We start from the raw sequence: 19,098 nt of genomic DNA, 5'->3' as shown, positions 1-19,098 counted from the left end.
TACACATATACATATATCCCCATATCTCTTCCCTCTTGCATCTCCCTCCCTCCCACCCTCCCTATCCCACCCCTCTAGGTGGTCACCAAGCACCGAGCTGATCCCTGTACTATGCGAATGCTTCCCACTACCTATCTGTTTTATGTTTGGTAGCGTATATATGTCCATGCCACTCTCTCACTTTGTCCCAGCTCACCCTTCCCCCTCCCCGTGTCCTCAAGTCCATTCTCTAGTGGTCTGCATCTTTATTCTCGTCTTGCCCCTAGGCTCTTCATGACCATTTTTTTTTTTAGATTCCATATATATGTGTTAGCATATGGTATTTGTTTTTCTCTTTCTGACTTACTTCACTCTGTATGACAGACTCTAGGTTTCTTTTTATGGCTGAGTAATATTCCATTGTGTATATATGCCACATCTTCTTTATCCATTCATCTGTTGATGGACACTTAGGTTGCTTCCATGTCCTGGCTATTGTAAACAGAGCTGCAATGAACATTGTGGTACATGACTCGTTTTGAATTATGGTTTTCTCAGGGTATATGCCCAGTAGTGGGATTGCTGGGTCGTATGGTAGTTTTATTTTTAGTTCTTTAAGGAACCTCCATACTGTTCTCCATAGTGAGTGTATCAATTTACATTCGCACCAACAGTGCAAGAGTGTTCCTTTTCTCCACACCCTCTCCAGCATTTATTGTTTGTAGATTTTTTGATGATGGCCATTCTGACTGGTGTGAGATGATATCTCATTGTAGTTTTGATTTGCATTTCTCTAGTGATTAATGATGTTGAGCATTCTTTCATGTGTCTGTTGGCAATCTGTATATGTTCTTTGGAGAAATGTCTGTTTAGGTCTTCTGCCCATTTTTGGATTGGGTTGTTTGTTTTTTTGATATTGAGCTGCATGAGCTGCTTGTAAATTTTGGAGATTAACCCTTTGTCAATTGCTTCACTTGCTAATATTTTCTCCCATTCTGAGGGTTGTCTTTTCATCTTGTTTATCGTTTCCTTTGCTGTGCAAAAGCTTTTAAGTTTCATTAGGTCCCATTTGTTTATTTTTGTTTTTATTTCCATTTCTCTAGGAGGTGGGTCCAAAAGGATCTTGCTGTGATTTATGTCATAGAGTGTTCTGCCTATGTTTTCCTCTAAGAGTTTGATAGTGTCTGACCTTACATTTAGGTCTTTAATCCATTTTGAGTTTATTTTGTGTATGGTGTTAGGGAGTGTTCTAATTTCATTCTTTTACATGTAGCTGTCCAGTTTTCCCAGAACCACTTATTGAAGAGGCTGTCTTTTCTCCATTGTATATTCTTGCCTCCTTTATCAAAGATAAGGTGACCATATGTGCATGGGTTTATCTCTGGGCTTTCTATGCTGTTCCATTGATCTATAGTTCTGTTTTTGTGCCAGTACCATACTGTCTTGATTACTATAGCTTTGTAGTATAGTCAGAAGTCAGGGAGTCTGATTCCTCCAGCTCCATTTTTCTTTCTAAAGATTGCTTTGGCTATTCGGGGTCTTCTGCATTTCCATACAAATTGTGAAATTTTTTTGTTCTAATTCTGTGAAAAATGCCAGTGGTAGTTTGATAGGGATTGCATTGAATCTGTAGATTGCTTTGGGTAGTAGAGTCACTTTCACAGTGTTGATTCTTCCAATCCAATGGTATATCTCTCCATCTGTTTGTATCATCTTTAATTTCTTTCATCAGTGTCTTATAGTTTTCTGCATACAGGTCTTTTGTCTCCCTAGGTAGGTTTATTCCTAGGTATTTTATTCTTTTTGTTGCAATGGTAAATGGGAGTGTTTTCTTAATTTCACTTTCAGATTTTTCATCATTAGTGTATAGGAATGCAAGAGATTTCTGTGCATTAATTTTGTATCCTGCCACTTTACCAAATTCATTGATTAGCTCTAGTAGTTTTCTGGTGGCATCTTTAGGATTCTCTATGTATAGTATCATGTCATCTGCGAACAGTGACAGTTTTACTTCTTTTCTGATTTGGATTCCTTTTATTTCTTTTTCTTCTCTGATTGCTGTGGCTAAAACTTCCAAAACTATGTTGAGTAGTAGTGGTGAGAGTGGGCAACCTTGTCTTGTTCCTGATCTTAGTGGAAATTGTTTCAGTTTTTCACCATTGAAGATGATGTTGGCTGTGGGTTTGTCATATATGGCCTTTATTATGTTGAGGAAAGTTACCTCTATGCCTACTTGCTGGAGGGTTTTTATCATAAATGGATGTTGAATTTTGTCAAAAGCTTTCTCTGCATCTATTGAGATGATCATATGGTTTTTCTCCTTCAATTTGTTAATATGGTTAAACACCCTCTTCTTATACATTGCTCCCCTAGTAGAGTTGCATGGAGATTGAGATGACTGACTCTGATTTATCCCTACAGCTGGGCTCTGAAAACACTGTCCATTAGTTCTAGCTTCCAAGCTCACCAGGGAAACCTGGATTCCTGACCTTCTTAATCAAGACTTTAACTCTTACTTCCATCCTGGAGGGATGCTCCATGAATTCCCCTGTCACTTAAATTGGTCAGATTTGGGGGTCTGCTGCTTGCCACCAAACCTTAACAGCAGCTGACCTGGGGTGACAGATGCGGTAGGATGGCTCTGGAAGGAATTTGAATCAGCAGAGACACAATCAGTTTAGAGATTTAGAAAGAGTACCCTCGGGTAGGGTGGATGACAGAGTAGAGCAGGAAGATCTGGAGGGTGGCAGAACAGTGATGAGGCTGTGGCTGTGGTCCAGGTGAGAGAGGATAGCAGCTGGGTGCCAGGTGAAGGGCTGTGGGGATGGGGGGATGGGATGGATTCTAGAGATAGTCTCCTCTTGAATGCAGGTTCCTAGATTAGGTGGACTTTGTTTTGTATGGACAACTGTGTGTGAAACTTTCGTACATAGAAACTATGTCAAATGTGCCATGAAGGCTTCTTCAGAGTGAAGCATCTTAATGCTCATTTCTGGAATTTGGTGGGTGTGATGGTTCATTTTCTGGGTCAGCTTGGTTGGGCTACAGTTATTTAATCAAACACTAATCTGGGTGTGGCTGTGAAGGTATTTTGCAAACATGGTTAACACTGCAGTCAGTTGACTTTTAGAAAAGGAGATAACCCTTGATAATGTGGCTGTGCCTCATCTAATCAGTTGAAAGGCCTTAAGAACAAAGACTGAGGTTTCCGAGAGAAGAAGAAATTTTTTTTTTAATCTTAAAAATAGTAGTATAGTTGACTTGCAATGTTATGTTAGTTTCAGGTGTACAGCAAAGTGATTCAGTTATATATATACGTACCTATATATATTCTTTTTCAGATTCTTTTCCATTATAGATTATTACAAGATATTGAATATAGCTCCCTGTGCTATACAGTCGGCCCTAGTTGTTTGTCTGTTTTATATAGAGTAGTGTGTATCAGTTAATCCCAAACTCCTAAATTCTGCTTCAAGACTACAGTATCAACGCCTACCTGAGTTTCCAGCCTGCCGGCCAGCCCCATTAATTTCACACTCTCCAACCCTGACAATCGTGGGAGCGAACACCTAAAACTAAGGCTATTTATATCTTTATCTATATCTATCTCCCCCATATACATATGTGCGTACATAAACACATGTCCTATTGTGCTAAGAGCCCTGAGTGGATCACCCACTGTATCAGTCAGGGTTCTCCAGAGAAACAGAATAGGTTCCTCTAGCCCATTTCAGCAAGAAGGAATTTATTAAAGGACATTGTGTAGCTCATGGAAACACTGGCTGGACCAGAGAATCAGGCTCAGAGGCTTCACGCCCAGGAACAGCAGCTATTGCTCCACTGAGGTGTCTCTGCTGCAGCCATCAGACACAGGCGTCTCAGATTGCACCTCGGCTAACAAAACCCCATCACTGCTGCCCCTGAAAGCCGGCAGCTTCTACAGCCACGCTTGCCAGAAAATGGATTCATTCTGCATAGTGCCTGCTTGCCCAGTTTTCTCTATTTAGAAATTGAAGTCACTTTTTTTTTTTTTAATTTATTTTTGGCTGCATTGGGTCTTCATTGCTGCATGCGGGCTTTCTCTAGTTGCGGCGAACAGAGGCTAGTCTTCTCTGGGGTGCTCGGGCTGCTCATTGTGGTGGCTTCTCTTGTTGCAGAGCACGGGCTCTAGGCGTGCGGACTTCAGTAGTTGTGGCATGCGGGCTTCAGTAGTTGTGGCTCGCAGGCTCTAGAGCACAGGCTCAGTAGTTGTGGTACACGGGCTTAGTTGCTCCGCGGCATGTGGGATCTTCCCGGACCAGGGCTTGAACCTGTGTCCCCTGCATTGGCAGATGGACTCTGAACCACTGTGCCACCAAGGAAGTCCTGAAGTCACTTTTATTCCATGTCTGATGCATAGAGCCTAGCTCACACGCCTGCACTCCAGCTCCAAGAGAGGGTGGGTAAGTAAGCTTTCTGGCTTGTACCTTGGGGAGGAGGGACACATAATGTGTGGGATATTCTCCATACACGCACGGGAAGGGTGTTCAAAAGGGCTGGGAAGCAGGGACAGTCCACCTCGGTGGATCTGAGTTTTTAGTTCTGTTTTGCCCCTGAGGGCCCTAGCCCTAGAACTCTGCAAAGAACATCACAATGGCACAACTGTTGACCTGGCAGCATCTCAATATAACTGCAAGCAAAGAACTTAACAAGTGAAATTATGGAAGTACAGAGGAGCAGAGATATGGCACACAGTATACAGAATACTGCTATGATACAGAATGTACTTTTTTGTGTCTGGCTTTTTTGTTCACCATGTCTGCTGACATCCATGTTGCTGTGTGTATCAGCTGTTTTATATTCTTTATTGCTGTGTAAATATTTAATGTATACCCCACTTGACTTATGTAGTCAATTGTCGGTGGACATTTGGGTTGTTTCTTTTCTTTTTTCTTCTTTTTTTTTTTTTTTTGACTACTGTGAATAAAGCTGCCTCTAGGGCTGATTTTAACCCTTACACAAGGGCTCTCTTTAAAAAATGTCATTTTTTTTTTTTTTTTTTTTTTGCGGTACGCGGGCCTCTCACCGCTGTGGCCTCTCCCGTCGCGGAGCACAGGCTCCGGACGCGCAGGCTCAGCGGCCATGGCTCACAGGCGCAGCCGCTCCACGGCATGTGGGATCTTCCCGGACCGGGGCACGAACCCGCGTCCCCTGCATTGGCAGGCGGACTCTCAACCACTGCGCCACCAGGGAAGCCCAAAAAATGTCATTTTTTAAACACATATATTACAGGAAATGGTTCCTGTTCTCTATTTAAAATCCCCTGCTGTTCCTTCTTTTGCTTTATGGCCTGATGGAAAGAGAGAATGGATTCATGCGTGTGATTTGCACCATTAGAGAAGGGGAAAGGGAATAAATAAATATTTATTAAGAGCCGACTCTGTGGCATGTACTTTACCTATTTCATGAACTCTTACCAACAGCCTATGCGTAGATTTTCCTGTTTCATAAACAAGGAAACTAAGATGCAGAAAAATCAGGTTACTTGTCCAGAGTGGTACAGCTAGAAAGTCATGGGAGGCAACAGTGAAATTCCAATGTGTGGTCAATTTCCATCACATGCCCCAAGGCTCAAGACCTCCATAACCAGGATCCCAGCAGGGAAGGTGGGGGGGGGGATGGAGGGTGCTGTGATGTGGTGGGCGTTGGTGATGGTAATATACTTCCAGATGATTCTGTTAATAAGCCTTGGATGGAGACCTGTGCACCCTATCGGGCTGCCTCTTGGTCATTCATTTCCTCTTTAGATGAGTGACGTTTTCTTTCTTCTCCCCGTGACTCACATTTCCCAGGATTGCTATCTCCTTTCTGATCTGTAACTTGCCCTCTGCACACCATGATAATATTCACTGAAAACTGGTTCCCTGAAGTCTGAAAAGCTGTGCCCACGTATCTCCCATCTGCTGCTGACTTCCCTCCTCCCCACCTCTGGCCACATTGGGTGAAGCTCCAACCCCTCCCTCCTCCCTCCCCCCACTACAGGGATACCCAAGTGCCTGCTCTTGCCTTGGTGCTCAGTTCTTGCCTCTGTAGGAGGGACTCAGGACAGATCCTGGTTTCTACTTCCTCCCCACTCACTCTATGAGGTGGAGAAGGGTGTCGGGGGTGGGGGGGTGGTGTCGGGCAGTGGTTTTTTTTTTAAAACATTAAGCTGACCACTTTAACCGTTTCAAATTGTACTACTGAGTGGCATTTAGCACGTTCACAATGTTGTGCAATATTTACCTCCAGAACATTTTCATCTTTCCAAAGGAAACCCTGGACCCATTAAGTAGTCACTCTCCATTCCCTACTCTTCCGCCCCACCCCGCCCTGACAAATGTTAATCAGCTTCCTGTTTTGTTTTGTTTTTTTAAATACAGCAGGTTTTTATTAGTTATCTATTTCATACATATTAGTGTATACATGTCAATCCCAATCTCCCAATTCATCCCACCCCCACCCCCTCCGCTTTCCCTCCTTGGTGTCCGTACGTTTGTTCTCTACATCTGTGTCTCTATTTCTGCCTTGCAAATCTGCTCCCTGTTTGACAGTGTTTTGTGCACTCACTACATGCCTGGCATTGTGCTAATCCCATCATACACAATATCTTATTAATTATCATGAAAGCAGCTCTGTGAAATTGGGGTTCTTCCTTGCGTTTCCAGATGAAATGATGGAGGCTCAGAAAGAAGAGATTTCTGTGAGGTCATAAAGCCTGTGAATGGCAGAACCAGGACCAGAACCCACAGCCAAGTGCTGTGTCCAACCCCTGCTAACTGATGACCAAGGTCTGAGGCCTTTCCTCTGACGAACGTGGCATAGGGTTGAGTGACGCCTAAACCCATATTCTTTGCATTCTGAAGGTCAGCGGTCACAAAAAATGCAGTAAGCACATGTTCAAATAAATGACTTATGCTTTAGGAATTTTCCAGGATCTGGGTTGCTCGCTTAAGGGAAGCAGCTCGGTGGCAAGATCCCAGATAATGTGACCCAAGACATTATTGGCTGCCTTTGCAAATCTTGGGACAGCACACAAGGCAGCAGAATAAGAAGAAATGGAGGGACTCCAAATGTGCCCCAGGCTGAGGGGTTCCATGAAGGGAAAGGCTCTAACAAGTGCCTGATCCCTAGTTCTTGTCTGTTGGTCACTTAGGAATCTCTCTTCAAGAGCTTGGGCTCCTGGTTCCCAGGACAACGTAGATTGACTTCTCCTGTGGTTCCGGAAATGGAAGAAGAAATTGCAATCTCCTTGTGCACAGAAAGAATGGGGGTCTTTATTAGATTTAACAAAAAAGTTATAATTGACATGTAATCAACATTTTCCTGGCCTCTGTGCTGTTAAGGCAGATACTTTTTGTATACTCATACCTATATCCTACCAAACATATTAAAATGCATTCATATACCACATCTAATATAATTTACATAAGTATAGTTTTCATATATGGGTTTTAATTGACTGGTTAACATATTATATTTTATAGACATTTAAACATTTATAATTTCAATTTTACCATTTTATTTTAGCATTTTGGACAATACATTATTTTTTCTAAGTCGCAACTAAAATTCCATAAGCCCTTCAAGTCAGGCACTTGCCCACGGGTTTACTGACTACCCTGGTTTGTGGGCCTCTCTGGATAATCCTGCATCAACATTGTCGGGTAACATTCTTCCCACTGGTCTGAATCTGACCATCCTTATCATTCAGCCAGGCAGAGGGGTCCCTTTTCTCCACATCCTTGATGATACTTGTTTGTCTTTTTGATCATAGGTATTCTGACAGGCATGAGGTGATATCTCTTTGTGGTTTTGATTTGCACTTCCCTGCTGATTAGTGATGTTGAGCGATCTTTTCATATGCCTGTTGGCCATCTGTATGCCTTCTTTGGAAAAATGTCTATTCACGTCCTTTGCCTATTTTTCTGAACTTCATATGAATGGCATCATATTATATGTACTCTTTTGTTTCTTGTTTTCTTTGCTCAGTGTAATGTCTTGTAAGATTCCCCATGTTGTTGTGTTTATCAGTAGCTTGTTCTTTTAAAATCCTGGGTAGCATTCCACTATGTAAATACACAGCAGTTTGTTTATCCTTTTATTTGTTGATGAACATTCAGATTGTTTTTAGTTTGGGCTATTATGAACACAACTATTATGAACATTTGATACAAGTCATTTGTGGATATATGGCTTCATTCCTTTTAGATAAATATTTGGAATAGAATTTCTGAATCATATGATAAATACATGTTCACCTTTATAAGAAATGGCTAAATAGTTTTCCAAAGTGGTTGTACTTTGTTGCACTCCCATCAGCAAAGTATGAGAGCTCTCGTGGCTGTACATTTCTGGCAACACTTGGTTATTATAAGTCATCTTAATTCCAGCCATTCTGGGGACTTCACTGGTGGTGCAGTTGTTAGGAATTCACCTGCCAGTGCAGGGGACGCGGGTTCGAGAAGATCCCACATGCCACGGAGCAATTAAGCCCATGTGCCACGACTACTGAGCCCACTAGCCACAGCTGATGAAGCCTGTGCACTCTAGAGCCTGTGCTGCACCATAAGAGAAGCCACCGCAATGAAAAGCCTGCAAACCTCAACGAAGAGTAGCTCCCACTCACCACAACTAGAGAACACCCGGGCGCAACAATGAACACCCAGTGCAGCCAAAAGTAAAAATGAATAAATAAATAAAATAAATTCTAGCCAATCTCCTGGTGGGTATTAATTAAAACTGTGGTTTTAATTTTCATTTTCCTGATGACTAATGATGTTGAGGATGGTTGGTCATTTGCATATCTTCTTTTACGATGCGTCTGGCCAAATCTTTTACCCACTTTTTATTAGGTTGTTTGTCTTCTAATGACAAGCTATAGGTGTTGCAAATATTTTCCCCTCATCTGTGGTTTGCCTTTTCATTTTCTTAATATAATTTTGAAGCACATATTTTAAAACATTTGGATAAAATCCAACTTACCATTTTTTCCCCTTATGGTTAGTGTTTATTTTTTTCCTAGCCAAGAAATTTTGCTTACTGCAAAGTCACAAAGATATTCTCCAATTTTTTTTCTAGAAGCCTTATAGATTTTGTCGAAATTCCATTTTAATTAATTTTTGTGTATCATGTGAGGGTCAAGGTTTATTTTTTGCATTTAGACATATGGTTGCTCCAGCAACATTTGTTGAATAAACTGTTCTTTCCCCTACTGAATTGCACTAGTTAAGCCACTGCATGTGTGTGGGTCTATTTCTGGACTCTGCTATGTTTCACTGATTTATTTAACCTTATGACAAGACCACACTGGCTTGTAGCTTTTAATAAGTCTTGAAATTGTTTAGTGCAAATTCTCCAACTTTGTTTTTCTTTTTAAGATTATTTTTTGCTTTTTCTAGGTCCCTTCCATTTCCATCCGAATCTTAGAATCACCTTGTCCACGTCTATAAAAACACCTGCTAGGCTTTTGACAGGGACGGTGTTGAATCTACAGATCAAGTTGGGAAGAACTGACATCTTAATGTTGAGCCTTGCAATTCAGGATCTTGCTGGAGCTCTTCATTTATTTTGATCTTCTTTAATTTCTCTCACACTGTTTTGTAGTTTTCAGTGTGCAGGTCTTGCATGATTTTGTTAAATTCATTCAGAAGTATTTAAAGGTTTTGGATGTTCTAGTAAATAGAATTGTTTTTTTAATTTGGCTTGGATTTTCTTCCTATGCATATATGTTTTATTCATGATAAAGGTGATACTACAGAGTAGTGGTAAGAAGACAGTATTTTTTATAAGTGATACTGGGGCAAATATACAATTGTATATTCATATGGAAAAAATGAAACTTTTCCCCTACCTTACACCACATACAAACAATAAACCCAGGTAGATTGTAGATCTAACCAGGACAGGTAAATCAATACAGCTTTGAATTAGAAAAGCTATCTTAAATATAAATACAAATATCAAATATTTGTATATCAAAAACATTAACCACAATACACATATACAATGGAATATTACTCAGCCATATAAAGGAATGAAATTGGGTCATTTGTAGAGACATGGATGGACCTAGAGACTGTCATACAGAGTGAAGTAAGTCAGAAAGAGAAAAACAAATATTGTATGTTAACGCATATATGGGGAATCTAGAAAAATGGTACAGAGGAACTGGTTTGCATGGCAGAAATAGAGACACAGATGTAGAGAACAGACGTATGGACACCAAAGGGGTAAAGCCGGGCAGTGGGGGTGATGGTGGTGGGATGAATTGGGAGATTGGGATTGACATGTATACACTAATATGTATAAAATAGATAAGTAATAAGAACCTGCTGTATAAAAAATAAATAAATAAATAAACATTAACCACAAAATAAGGATTGATGAATTGGACTGCATTAAAATTCAGAATTTCTGTCTGTCAAACGACACCATTAAGAGAATGAAAAGGTATGGCTTGATTTTTTTTTCCTAGTATATAGCAATACAATTGATTTTTGGATCCTATAATCTTGCTAAATTCACATATTGGTTTTAGGAGATATTTTTGCAGATTCCTTAGGCCTTTCCACGTAGCTAATAGTGTTATCCTCACAGAGAAACAATTTTACTTCTTCCTTTTCAATATATTTGCCTTTTACTTCTAGAACTTCTAGTTCTAGAAGTTTACTAGAACTAGAAGTTCTAGTACAATATTTACTAGAACTTCTAGTACAATATTTAGTAGAGTTGGCAAATGATGGCATCCTTCCCTTGTTCCCATCTTAGAGTGACGGCATTTAGTCTTTTACCTTTTTTTTAAAATTTTTTTTGCGGTACACGGGCCTCTCACTGTTGCAGCCTCTCCCGTTGTGGAGCACAGGCTCCGGACGTGCAGGCTCAGCGGCCATGGCTCATGGGCCCAGCCGTTCCGCGGCATGTGGGATCCTCCCGGACTGGGGCACGAACCTGCGTCCCCTGCATCGGCAGGCGGACTCTCAACCATTGTGCCACCAGGGAAGCCCAGGAATGTCACATTCTTAATCATGCAACTTCCATAGCAGGATCTCTGCTGATAGTTCATGGTTGTATCTTATTTTTAGATTGCTCCTTTTACCTTTTTGTGAAATTATTCTTTACTCCTATTATGTTGCCATATATAATATCTTGAGTGAAATGACTATTGCAACATTAGCTTTCTTTTGTTTATAATTTGATTAAATGCTGTTATTGGATAGGCCTTCACTAACCAACTTAATAAAACAGTATTCCCAGTTTTAAAAAAAAAAAGGAAATTGAAGTTAGATGTGTTAAGTGCTTTCGTCAAGATCACGCAGCCCAGAAGGGCCAGAGCCTGGATCCCAATCAGGATGGTTTGAAACACAAAATGCTTTCGTAAAGCTTCAAAAGTTTATGCCAGAAAGAAATGTGCAGGGGTGTTGTTTCTCACTGTGGAATTTTCCACCGTAACATCTTTATTCCAGTGATGACAGGCTTGCAAAATCAATGTTACATGAAGTCTCTTACCATAAGTGCTAGACATAGGACCTCTCTCAAGCCTTGCGTGGACTGGAAGATGTGTATCTGTGGAGCTGTGTATCTGTGGCAGGGCAGAGGGAAATATTCAGGATATAGAGACAGAAGATGTGGGTTCAAATCTTGGCTCCACTAACTGTTCACAATGTGTCTTTGGCAAAATCCCTTCACAGCTCTGAGTTTCACTTTCCACATCCATAGGACAAAATAAAACCTGCTCTCAAGAGAAAAGCAAGGAACATGGGTGTGAAGCCAGTTTGGAAACCACAAACACAAGACGTCAGCAGGATGACTGGGAAATGTTTGATAAAGAAGAAACTAGCAGCAGGGGAGGGAGAGGCGGAGCTAGACTCAATGCAGAGAAGGGAAAGGACTTTGGCTATGAAAACAGAGGAGGCTAAAGCTAGAAGCATGGTGGGTAGGTGTTGCTGGAATCAATGATTTTCCCATTTTATATAGATTTTCCATTCTATATAGTACCCATCATGTGGGCTTTGTGTCTTCAAGGATCTCCATGGGTTTTCCTCCTAAATATCTCTTGAATCTTGAAATTCTTTTCCTCTCCCCCGCCAGCACGCTGTTGAAAGCCATCATTTCCCACCTAGATTATTGCCGTGTCATCAAAATGATATACATGGTTCCTATGTCCCCTCTTGACACACTCCCCTCCACCATCATTCTCTGCCCTGCAGCCACAATGATCTTTTAACAATAAAAATTTGATCACCTAACTTTTTAGGTTAAAGTCTGTGTTTGTCTCCTAGGGCTGATGTAACACAGTACCACAAACCGGTGGCTTAAAACAATGAAAATGCATTTTCTCACAGTGCTGGAGGCTAGAAATTCAAAATCGAGTTGTTGGCAGGGTTGGTTCCTTCTGGAGACTCTGAGGGAGCTTTTGCTCCAGATCTCTTGCCTCGCTCCTGGTGGCTGCGGGCAATCCTTGGTGCTCCTTGGCTTGAAGATGCATCACGTCAGTCTCTGTCTCTGTCTACATATGGCCATCTTTCCTCCATGTCTTCACACAGCCTTCTCCTCTCTGTGTCTGTGTCCAAATTTCTCTCTTTTTAGAAAGGTACCAGCCTTTGGGTGCCTGACTCCAGTATAACCTCATCTTAACTCGATTACAAAGACCCTACTGTCAAATTAGGTCATGTTCTGAAGTTTTGGGTGAATATAAATTTGAGGGAGAGGCTACTCAATCCAGCACAAAGCCTCCCTTCATTTAATATGTATTGCGTTCCTATTCCCCTCCAGCCTCATCTCACGCCTCTTTTCCCCAAGGGCTTCATCCTATTCCTCAAATGTGTTAAGATCCTTCCTACATTGGCCTTTTATGGTCCTTGCCCAGCACGCTTTTCCTCTCTATCTTCCTTTGGATAGCAGCTCAGCCAATACACCCTGTTTTATGCTCCCATGGCATTCCTTTCCCTCCCTCTGTGGCACTTACCACAGTCTGTAATTATTCATTTATTAACGTGATTGATGTTTGCCTTCTTCTTGACCTAATACACAGGAAGCTGTTTCCTTTCCCTCACCATTCTATCCCCAGAGCTTAGTGCGGTGTCTGGCACATCGTGAGTGGTCAAGAAATGTTTGTGGGGACTTCTGTGGTGGCGCAGTGGTTAAGAATCCGCCTGCCACTACAGGGAACACGGGTTCGAGCCCTGGTCCGGGAAGATCCCACATGCCGCAGAGCAACTAAGACCGTGCGCCACAGCTACTGAGCCTGAGCTCTAGAGCTCTCGAGCCACAACTACTGAGCCCACGTGCCACACCTACTGAGGCCCGCGCGCCTAGAGGCCGTGCTCCGCAACAAGAGAAGCCACCGCAGTGAGAAGCCCGCGCACCACGATAAAGAGTAGCCCCCACTCGCCGCAGCTAGAGAAAGCGCACGTGCAGCAATGAAGACCCAACGCAGCCAAAAAAAAAAAAAGAAATGTTTGTGGAGGAAATGAAGTCATTCCTGGCATTGATGAGGCTGGGGGTACCTCAAGATAGAAGTCAGAATTGGGTGTTAAGATGATGGAGATGACAATGACATGTATCCCCAAGTTGCCTGTCTGTGTAGAACTTGTGCCTGTGATTCTTGATGGGGTGGTTGACTAGACTTGGCTCTGGCCACATGTTTACCTGAGCTACAAACCTGGACCAGACACTGCCCTTGATTCCTCATTTTCTCTCGTTTCCCACACGCAACCTATGATCACATCCTGGGGATGCTGCCTGTCAGCGTCTCTGGGTCTCTGCCGTCACTGCCCAGACGGAGACCTTTATCATCTCCTGCCTCCAAGATAGCCTCCTTGCAGCCATTCTTGTCCCCTTTCAATTTCTTCTCAACACTGTAAGCAGATCAATTATTCTAAAATGCAAATTTAGATAAGTCGCTATATTAGTTTGCTGGGGCTACTGTAAAAAAGTACCACGCCTTGAGTGGCATAAACAATGGAAGTTTATTTTCTCCCGGTTCTGGAGGCTAGAAGTCAGCGATCCAAGTGTCGGCAGGGTTAGTTCCTTCTGAGGGCTGTGAGGGAAGGGTCTGCTCCATGCCTCTCTACTTGGCTTGTAGATGGTGGTCTTTTCCCTGTGTCCCTTCCCATCCTCTTCCATTTTGCACGTGTGTTTGTGTCCAAATTTCCCCTTTTAATGAGGATGCCAGTCATGTTGGATTAGGACCCACCCTGACGACCTCATTTTAACTTGATTACCTCTGTAAAGACCCTATCTCCGAATAAGGTCACATTCTGAGGCCTGGGGACAAGGGCTCCAATATATCTTTTTTTGGGGGGACACAGTTCAACCCATTAACAGTCACTTTCTGCTGCATAAGCCTCCCCATTACCCACAAACTAAAGGGCAACTCCTTCCTAAGCTTACTGAGCATCCTATGGCTTGGCTCCTGCTGGGCTGTGCATCTCATCTCCTCCTTCCCTCCCTGTTCTCTTTCATGCCAGCATTTTTTCCTTCTTCTTGCCTTGGGGACTTGCTGTTTCATCTGTTTGAAATGCTCATTCCCCCCGTTTGTTAGCTCTGGTGGTTGGCGGTCACTCAGAATAGACACGCCATCCTTTCAGAAGCCTGGCCTGTCCTTTCTCCACCAGTTCCGGATCAGGCACCCCTTTGGCACACATAACACAGAACTGAATCTCAGTACTTGCAAGGCTGTCTTCCCCACTTGAGCTGTGCAAGGATGTGGACTGCGTCTGGATCTTTCCTACACCACCCAACCTGGCGCGATGCCTGGAACAGAAAAGTCCCCTGATAAATATTTGAAAAAGGGAAGAATGCCTGGATGATTTTGAACAGATGTAAGGAAGAATTGCAGTGGACATCAAGGCGCTGTCTTAAGAGCAGCATCCCATGTCATTCACCACGTGTGGGTGGGGCAGAGTCCACGCAGGAAGAGCACGAGCCTTCTCTCCTGGAAGGCGCTTTTTGATTTCTAATTGCTTCAACTTTAAAACAGACACAGAGGGGCTCTGAGCTGAAGAAACCCTTAGAGATCATGTAGTCAAATTCCCTCATCTTAAAGGAGGGGGAAATTGAGGCCTGGTGGGTGGAAGGACCTTATTATCATGGCATTTTAATTGTTTGAGCCAAGACTGGAACCCAGGCATCTTGGCTTCTCACTGAAGCGAGGTTATGCCTTGCCTGTTGCAGAGGCTGAGAACATGGTCTCTGGCCCACTTTCTAGGTACGGGGTCCTGTCTTCACCAGGGAAGTGGTCAAGGCCAAGTTACTTAACCTCTCTGGGGACATAGTTTCTCCACCCATAAAGTGGGCTAACAAGCCAAAGTGTTGATAGTGATAAAGGACAACTCTACGTTATGTAGAGGTGAGATTGCTTCATGCAGGAAGTGTTTCCTCTTTATCTAGTTTCTCTCCAAAACGAGAATGAGGAAGTTCAATGGAGGGTCCCTTTGCTGATCTGACCTCCTTTATATCACCTCCTTCTTATCATGACATGATATTATTGCCGTTTAAACAAAACTCAGTGATGGTGAGTTTTGATGAACACCAGAGCAATAGATTTTATTACACTTTTCTTAGTGATTAGTGTTTTAATAATGCAAAAATGTATGTCCCCTTTTAAAAAATTCAGATATTACAAATATGCACAAACTGAAAAGCACACATTATTTCCTTCTTCTCCAGTCCATTGTTCTTTCCTAGAATTAACTATTTTAAATGGGAGGTTTTCTTTCTGGGTATGTAATCTCACCAGACTCACAAACATATATACTTGTCTATATACACATTCATATATATATATATGTTTACCTTAACAGGCTTACTCCTAAACATTTTGCCCTTTATTCATAATGGCTTTTCAGGTCAGTGATAGAGATATAGAGATATACCTCATTATTTGTAACTATTACATGTTATTTCTTTCTATGGAAAAATTGCACCATTATTTATCTAATTCCCTATTGATGGACATTTAGATTGTTTCTAATTTTTCTAATTTTTTACTATTACAAACAATGCTGCAATCAGTGAGTGTCTGTATACAGGTAGCTTTATACAGCTCATATAGTATTACTATAGGCATGAATCCAAGAAATACAAACAATGGGACATAAGGAGTGATCAGAAATTTTCAATCATGCAGCTTCTCACATAAAGACCAGGTTGGTTTTCTCTAGGGGGTGCTTATTAAAATGCAGATTCACCGGCCTCACATAAGACCTACTGAGTAACACCTCCAGAAATAATGTAGGAGAATAGTAAATGATAAAATATTAATATATAAAATAAAGTCTAAAATCACGGAGTGAATAATAGAGAATAAAGGATGAAACAAAAGTAACGGAATAAAGTCCTTGTCTGGAGCACAGGATGACACTTTACTTCCCAGAGCAGCCCAATATGTCTCTGTCTGGTTCTGGAAGCTCCTAGTTATATCTGCCTTCAACGTTCACATATGAGTTTTAACTCTCTCCTCAAAAGCTACCGAGAATAGTTCTAAGTACATACAATAAATCTTTCCCTGGGAAGCAGACAGATCTGAATGGTGACAACCGGGGAATCCCTAAGGGGAATTGAAGCTAAGCGAGGGGACAAGAGGAGCCAGTGCCTGTGATGCACACATACCAGATGACCAGGGTAGAGACCCAGAGGCAACTCAGCCCCGTGCACACTGGACTGATCATCGGGGCAGTTGTGTGCTGAGCTACTAGGTCACTTGGCTAAGCAGGGCTAAGCCTTGGGCTTTTATTCACTACAGAGCCCGGAACATTCTGCTGTCAAAGATATGGAAGAAGGAAGAGGCATGATCCCCGCATAACTGTTGGACCAGACATATTCCTCGTTTGGTGGAAGTTTCAGTTTTATAAGAGTCTCATCTTGTCACTGTCTCTGTCTCTCTGCTTCTCTCTTTTTCTAAATCATTGCAGTGACTTTCAAAAAGCCAGTTCATCACAGAAATTTCATTGAAATCAGAAGGATATTAAGGGAATCAAAAGTCACCAGTCAAGGCTTCCCTGGTGGTGCAGTGGTTGAGGGTCCGCCTGCCGATGCAAGGGACACGGGTTCGTGCCCCGATCCGGGAGGATCCCACGTGCCGCGGAGCGGCTGGGCCCGTGAGCCATGGCCGCTGAGCCTGCGCGTCAGGAGCCTGTGCTCCGCAGCGGGAGAGGCCGCAGCGGTGAGAGGCCCGCGTACCGTAAAAAAAGAAGAAAAAAAAAATCAACCAGAGAGAAAGGAAAGATTACGAACAAAGGAAAGATAATTAGGCTCTCTGACAGAAGATTTCTCAGCAACAAAAGACTCTAGAAAAGAAGAAAATATCTTCTAAGTGCTGGGAGAAAATACTGAACCCAAATTTTATAGCCCTTTAAACTATCCAAAAATAAAAACGTTTTGACATAGGCAATTCTCTCTTCCAATCCTCTCATCACCTCAGGGCCCAAATTCAACCCCACAAGCTAACTGGTGAAAGGCTACTCATCTTGAGGGCTCAGTCAAGTTTCATTTCTGTTTCAAGTTTTCATTGAATCCCTGCACAGTTTATCACTAGACAACTTTTCACTCTTCAATTCACTTTGTAACTGCTGTTTTTACCTGTCTCCCAAAGTAGACTGTTAGGACACTTGAATATGTATGTTTACGTGTATACACACACAGATGTATATATCCATACACACGTATGTACATATATACACATATATACATATACTAATCATTGGCTTCTTTATACCTAGCATAGAGCCTGGCAATTAGCGAGTAGATACTATTTGTTAAATAAATGAAACAGATTTTCTATTAAAGGGCAATAGGCCTTTAAGTTAATAGCAAAGCTTTTGGAGTCAGACTTACATGGAATGTAACTCCATTTCTGCCACTTATTAGCTATGTGATATTAGACAAGTTATGTTTTCTCATCTGTCAAATAGTAATAAAATGGTATCTACCTCAAAAGGTAGTGAAGATTTAAGGAGAAAAATCTCCTGCCAAAACAGTGATTTTGGAAGAAACTGAACCTTGTGGAAGCAAAGCAGGAAGTAACTTTTTTCATGTCACTGCTTTTGAAAAATCTGTATTAAGTCCTAAAAACCCCAATTCAATTGAATATCAAAACTTTACATCTCAAGTAATTTAAACTTTTCTTCCTTTCCCAAGACGAATACTCTTATTTATAAACCTGTATTAGGGAAGGAGGGATGTGGCTGACTTCATTACTGCAGCATCTTATCCATCCTACCTCTAAGTTGTCTCTGGCTACTGCAGTGTCAAAGAAAAAAGGAAAGGAAAGGTAAGGTCTCATTGAGTGGTACCATTGGTACAGATTGCAAATACAGCATCTTTCCCTCGGAGCATCACATGAGCCCACAGGTGATGATCGCCGCATTCTTCCCAGATTCCCAGACAAGACTAATTCAAACACTGGCTGATCACTTAGATCCCTCCTTCAGGACAGGCATCTGACTGTACCCCTCTAGACTTCGTCTTCTAAGATTGCCTCACCCTAACAAGAAGACTTCTTGGGTGGGGTGCCTTTCAGGATGACACAGCTCCTGCACCCTCCTTGGATCCAGTTAGCCCAAGGAAAAACCCATACATCTTGTTCCAACAAATTCTGGAAATACAGCCTTCTCAAACTGTTCTCCATGCACTGGCAAGAACTGCACCTGGACCCTCCTCAAATGTTCATGAAGGCCTTAAATAATGTTTTTAGATGCATTTTAGTTTCCAAACTTGTTTCTTAAACTATTTTTTCATTATTGATTTCTAAGGTAATAACATCGTGGCCAGATAATTACACCTCTATGAGATCAGTTCTCTGAAGCTTTCTGAGACTCACTTTGTGGCCTAACACGTGGCTAAATGGATCTGTGGAATACAGAAAGTGACAGCCCCAAAGCAAACTGACAATTTTTAGAATTGAGATGGCATTCTTGGTGAATGAGGATGTATTATTCACTTAAATATTGTACCATAACTATATACAGATATTTTAACTTGTGATATACTCATATTACAAAGTAGTTGAAAGCAGAACCCCATGCATCAATAAGCTTAAGTCTTCAAGACATCATGTTAACTGAAAACTGCCGGTTCAGGATGTTAGAAAAGTACGAC

The sequence above is a fragment of the Grampus griseus genome (genome assembly GCF_964374135.1).
Source record: "Grampus griseus genome assembly, chromosome: 6".
Classification (NCBI taxonomy): domain Eukaryota; kingdom Metazoa; phylum Chordata; class Mammalia; order Artiodactyla; family Delphinidae; genus Grampus; species Grampus griseus.
Note: the sequence above shows the minus strand (reverse complement) of the source record.